The following is a 6,346-nucleotide window of genomic DNA, read 5'->3' as shown; positions in this document are numbered from 1 at the left end:
GTGAAAAGATGTGCTACGTTGCATTTGTAGTTTTTAATCGCTTAATAAGGGGAATTCCAAATAAAATAACGGATAAGGAAATGCAGGGGGGATTTCGTAACTTGGATCTTTTTCATATCTCGAGTCACTCATTTGCATATAAAAAAAATTGTAACCTGAAAATTTGGTACTTAGAGGCATTTGTAAGTAGAGGTATGACTGTACACACTTAACTGTAAATATTCCCTTATTTTTTTATTGACTTTTGAAAAATGCATTTCTCACAAGACAAAGCATTCCTGTCTACTACTTCAGGGTTTGCTGGGATGGGCTCCAGCACCCCCTCGTGAGGATAAGCCGTACGGAAATGAATAAAAATGTCCCCGGCGGAAGCGGATTAGACATATTTTGCCGCCAATGGCGCCAAACGGCAAGGGAAAGAGTCTGCCACGACAGGGCGAGTTCTGCGTGAGAACAGTGGGATGCCAGTGGGACGCCGGGGGGACGCCGGAGGGAAGACCAGTGGAAGCTCAGTGGAGAGGGGATGAAACTCAAGCTAAAACAAACCCAGCGGGGACGCAGCTAGGCGCAGAGGGGTCGCGGTTGGGGTCACGCCAGGCCACCGGGGCAACCGGGGCGACGCTTCACCCGAGACTCATGCTTCTGAGGCCGCCATTTTTTTGGGGAAAAAAACAACAAGAACTCCAATAAATGATTTTGCTTGGAATTATTTGCAATGAAAAACTCATTCATAAAATCTCGGAACGAACGGAGTGCTATTTCAATTTTTTGACGACTGGAACAGATGACGATGATTGGATTATGAGTCATAATGAATGATGACTTTTGCCGTGGAAACAAATCAAAGTCACCGTGGCTTTCTTGACAATATTTCAAATCAAGCATATTGACTCCATAATTACCGTCAACGTATTTCCAATAAGTTGTCACTCACAGACTTATTAGGGTTCCCGGACTTGCTGGTTTTAGTCACCCGTGACTCCCGCGGGGGAAACGCGGGTAACACTTTCTGCCTTTATCTGTAGCATTAAAGTAAACATGTTTTGGTTTTATGTTTCAACAACATATGGCCTTTAAGATAACATTTTTTTGTATGTTTAGTGCCGACCTGCTTACATGCAGGATTCTAAATATGGAAAAAAACATCTTAAAGAACATACTGCATCAATAATGAACAATTATTTAAAAAATGGCAGGTCAAAACAGCTATACTAACCAAAACATGCCCAAAACAGAAAAATAACTTATTCTACTGAGGTGGAACAGTTTTTCTTTTTGTTTTGGTATTACCGAACTTATTAAATAAATAAAGTATTTAGTCAAATTTGATGAGAGACAGCACTTTTTACTTTACCATACGTCAGGACATGGTAGCTGACTGCTGCCTACTAGTGGACAAACGTGCAAGTGAAGCAACATAGTGTTTATTTACAGATCCTTTCAAAGGGATTTTCAATTCATACCAGCATTGTGTAAGGTAATATATCGCAGAATTGATTTTTAAAACGGCTTTAGTCGGGTCGTATGGAAGACCACCCGGGGGTCTCGGGTGGGAGGGGCAAAGGTGCGTTTAAGGTGACTTGCCCAATGCGAACACAGCCTTCCTTTGTGTGCTTGATAAGAAACAAAGGACAAAACAAGTGGCCTTTTCTTCCACTATTGCCTGTTAGCAATCAGCTAACGATGAAACAATGCAACAATGAGATAAATTCCTGCGACCCTTGTGAGGATAAGCTGCATGCAAAATGATGAATGACTTAAAAGAAGCGCTTTGTAACTTGGAAAAAAAATCTCTTGTCAAAAAGAGGCCATTTTTTTCCTCACCATATGGATCAGATCTGCCACGATTGGACGATTAAATCAGGTAATAGTATTAGGAAAAAGTCATTTTGGTGCTTTGTGGGGTAAATTAAAAATAAGCGACCAAAGTTGAATGGTCATACTATTTCCCAAAATTTAAAATAGACATTACTGAAGAGAAAGTATAAAATTTGGTTCGACACCGATAACATCAAGCTAACATTTCCGTTGGATTTGGGCCTTAAATATGTTTAACTGCTAAGCATATATTGACTTAGAGCGTATTGAATTGGTACTAGCATGTTTCAAAAACACAAGAAGAAGTGGGCCTCCTTTTCCTTTCATTTCTTTCCTCCGTGGAAAAAGTTTGCACACCCGCTGATCGCCACCATCGTCAAAGACGCCTTTAAAAACTTTCTTTTACAAAAAGAATAACACTTCCTAAGAAAACTCAAAACGTCAAAATTCAACTACTTTTGGTATCGACGTCCTTGAAATAAAAAGCCAAAAATGATTGACAAAAGTAGTCCCAAATTCCACTACCATCGTCATCAATGGCAGCCAATTAATTACAGCTGATATGAAATGGTAACCATAACAACGAACAAAAATGCCAGCACTCAGAAAATGAATTTAGTTCTCAAATCTGTTTTTAAAACGTTTCTATCATATTTTTTCCATCCAAACCACACCCACTTTTTGTCAGCAATTCTGGTTGTGACATCACAACCAGCGTTGACAACTAGGACTAGCTTTCTAGTGTTCCGCTAGCTAAATAGCTAGCACACGTTGACAGAATGACACAAGGTCATTATGGAAAAGCTAGGGCTAGCATGCTAGCAGACTGCTTCGTATTTTACATTCATTTTCTGAACCGCTTTATGTTCACTAGGGTCGCAGGGGTGCTGGAGCCCATCCCAGCTGACTTCGGACCAAATACAGGAGACACCCTGAATTGGTGGCCAGCCAATCGCAGGGTACGAGGAGACAAACAACCATTCATGCATGTTTTTGAAATGTGGGAGGAAACTGGAGTACCCAGAGAAAACCCACACAGGCCCGGGGAGAACAGCCAAACTCCACACAGACCTGGATTTGAACCCAGGACCCCAGAGCTGTAAGGCCGACGTACTAACCACTTCCACCGCAACTTATATTATGAAATATTTTAAGGGGCGGGGCCAAAACAGATGAGAAAGGAAGACAAACTCGAATGTAATTTCATTTTGAAGCCTTTTCTATCACTTTTTGCGACGGATTTGTGTCCAAAATATGGCGTGCTATCATTTTAGGCCACTTGCTTTCAAATTTCAAAAGATCTTAATTCCAAAATAAGAGTTTTTTCCATCCAAAATGGAGCTCAAAATAAAGCCTTCCTTTGTTTCACCACCCAAAAACAGACCACCTACACCCAGGTGAAAGAGCAGGACCGTCACCCCGGCGACGGGGTCACCGGCGGCGATGGCCGACCAGCTGGTCGCCCCCCCTCGAACAGCCTGGAGGGTCCGAGGGATCGGGCTGACCCCTGTCAGATGGTGGTCCCGCTCCCAGGTGAACAACATCTGCCGTAGTCAGATGGAGAACCCGCTCGCTGCTCCCATTCCCTTGAAATTGCGCGCCCGGCCGTTATTAACCTCCGAGCCAATCATAGGAAGAAAGCCAAGCATTGATAGGATGGGAGAGGACCAATTAGAGCGCAGGTGTCCAAGACAAATTGTAGTTGCGGGTTAATTCCGAGGGACCTCAAGTCTACCAACTAGGCCTGACATAGAATATGGCTGACAAAAGAATGTTAAATTCAGGTCTACATTCAGTTGCATTTCTTAAATTTAACACCAGATGGAGTCAGTCACCTGATCAGTGCCTCTTCATTTGCTCAAGGGTCAAGGGTGGGGGTGCTGGAGCCTATCCCAGCTGACTTTGGGGCAGAGGTGTGGGACACAGCCAATCACAGGGCAGAAGGAAACAAACAGCCACTCACACTTAGGGACAATTTAGCGTTAGCCAGCTAGCCTAGCATGCATGTTTTTGGACTGTGGGAGGAAAGTAGAGCACCTAGAGAAAACCCACTGTGAGGCCGACGCGCTAACCCACTGTGTCAAAGTGCCGGCCCGGGGGCCAAATCTGGCCCGCCGCATCATTTTTAGTAAAAATGTTGTCTGTGCAAGTTACAGGAATTTGGCATTCGTAAAAAAAACTTTCAAAACAAAGTTTTGAAAGTTCAAACACGAACTAAATTAAAGTTGAACACAACTCATCAGTACATAAAATATTGTTAAATTGTGAAAATATTAATATTTTTTGAATATTATTTTTGTTTGAAATGCTGCAGACTTGTACTTTTTAACAACCTGTCAGCCATAATAAATGGATGAATTGTACATTTTTTTGGACATTATTCCAATTACTGTTCATTCAGATGCCAAAACTACTCCTAAAATGTGCACAATATAAAAAAAACTGCAGTAAAATGATTGCAAATTAACAAAACAGTGAAATACCCATCTCTAATCATGCATAAAAGCAATACTAAAATCTAAGAATACCTCTAAATATTCTTCCACAAACAACGCTTCATTTGACCCGACCACAACGCATAAACGTTCAAGCACCTAATCTACAAGACGTCCCAAAATAGAATCCATAAACATCATAATTCATAATTCCGAGCGTCCGTAAAAATCCCGAGATGGAAAAACACCCGAGCAAAAAATGGCCACACCTAACAAAACAGTTCCTCTTCTTACGTTTCTTTCAGTGGAAAGTCGAGATTATTATCGGGGCCGCGCGCGTGTGAAGGAGTGGGGGTGCCGCGACGTGTGTGGCGTCACGGCTGTCGTGTTCAATTTTTGAAAATACCCGTATAAAAAGGAGCCTTCCAAAAAAACGGCAGCGTCATCACAAACTTCCCAAATATGAGGCTACGCTCGCTAACAGCGACGCGGTGTTGGGACTCGCTTCCAAGCGTATCGAAGACGAGTGTTTTGTTATTTTCATTTTTCATATTTAGGCCGCTTAATAAATAATAAGGGAATTATTTTAAATGCAATTAAATGGCTTCATAATTGGGACTCTTTAATGGCAAACCTTATTAGGTTAAACTGATCTATTATAAGGCAGGATTATTTTAGCCAATTGTGAGCTATATTTCAAAATAAATTAAAAAAAATGGTGCACAGTTAAAGGTTTAAATCCTTAATTGCTGTAAATAAATGTAAAACTGCATTTTATTTTATTTTTACATCAAACTATAGCAATATTTTTTTAATCAAACTGTAGCGATATCTTTACATATCAGGATATATTTTAGAAATGGGGATGTTTTGAAAGTCTAGAAAATTTAACCTTTGACCTTTATTTAAAATTAAATAAAAAACAATGTTGCAATATTAAAAGTTTAAATACATTTGAAAATTTCCTTAAAAAAAAAAATCAAACTAGCGATCTTTACATGTCAGGATTTATTTTAGAAATGGGGATGTTTTGAAAGTCAAGAAAATTTAACCTTTGACCTTTATTTAAAATTAAATAAAAAAATATTGAAAAATTAGAAGTTTAAATAAATCAGAAACTTTACTTTTTTTTTTACATCAAACTCATATTATACTAGGACAACATCTTTAAAAATTCAGGATTTTTTATCAGACGGGGACGTTTCGAAAATCTAAAAAAAGTTAACCTTTGACCTTTATTTAAAACTAAATAAAAAAATATTGATAAATTAAGTTTTAATGAATCTGAAACTTTCCATTTTTCTAAATTAAACTGAAACACTCTGGTAAGTTAAATCCACTTCTATCCAAATGTACTGTTTGTTAAAAAAAATCTTACGTTTCATCAACAAACACACACACCAAAACTGATGACTTTTTAAAAAAACGCTTTAAGCACAAAATCGGTCTAACCAAAAGATGCAAGATTTTCCATTTCACAATATTCATCATGCTAGCAAACTTTGAAACATGAAACCAATTTTTGGGTCCAAATTTCCAGCTCAACCGCCAAATTCGTCAATAAATCATGTGACCGTGCCCACCCTACTCTTCCTAAAAACCAGACGCGAACCAAGAGATTTTGACGTGAATTTCACTCGATCCACGACTGTCCGATCCATTGGAAAAAAAACCAACCCCCCTAAAAAAAACCCGTAACTGGGTAAAGAGACGGCGATGCGAGAAACGAGGAAGCGGCAGCTCCCTACCAAAATATTTATCATTCCACAAAGGGTCGACTTACAGACGGCTTCGGAATTAATTTGTGTTTTCTTCGGGGGTGGGGGGCCGCCGTCTTACAGGATGGGGAATTCTCCCGTCTGCCGTTTTTTTTTTGAGGAGGGGGGCTTATTCACCATTTATTAGAGCTGGCAATCAGAAGCGTGAAGGGTTACGGTGGATTTTGGGGGGGGTTGTAGTGGGGGTCTCGCTGCAGAGTCCATAAACTTGAGGCTGGGTGTTATTAGGAGACAAACCGCAAGCTCAAATCAAAGAGTAACACCTCGTCTATTTGCGTTTGAGAGTTAAAACACGCCGATGTGAGGCGAAGGCGA

This window comes from Stigmatopora argus, chromosome 6 (genome assembly GCF_051989625.1).
Source record: "Stigmatopora argus isolate UIUO_Sarg chromosome 6, RoL_Sarg_1.0, whole genome shotgun sequence".
Taxonomy (NCBI): Eukaryota; Metazoa; Chordata; class Actinopteri; order Syngnathiformes; family Syngnathidae; genus Stigmatopora; species Stigmatopora argus.
The sequence above is the reverse complement of the archived record's forward strand: the minus strand, read 5'-3'. Positions refer to the sequence as shown.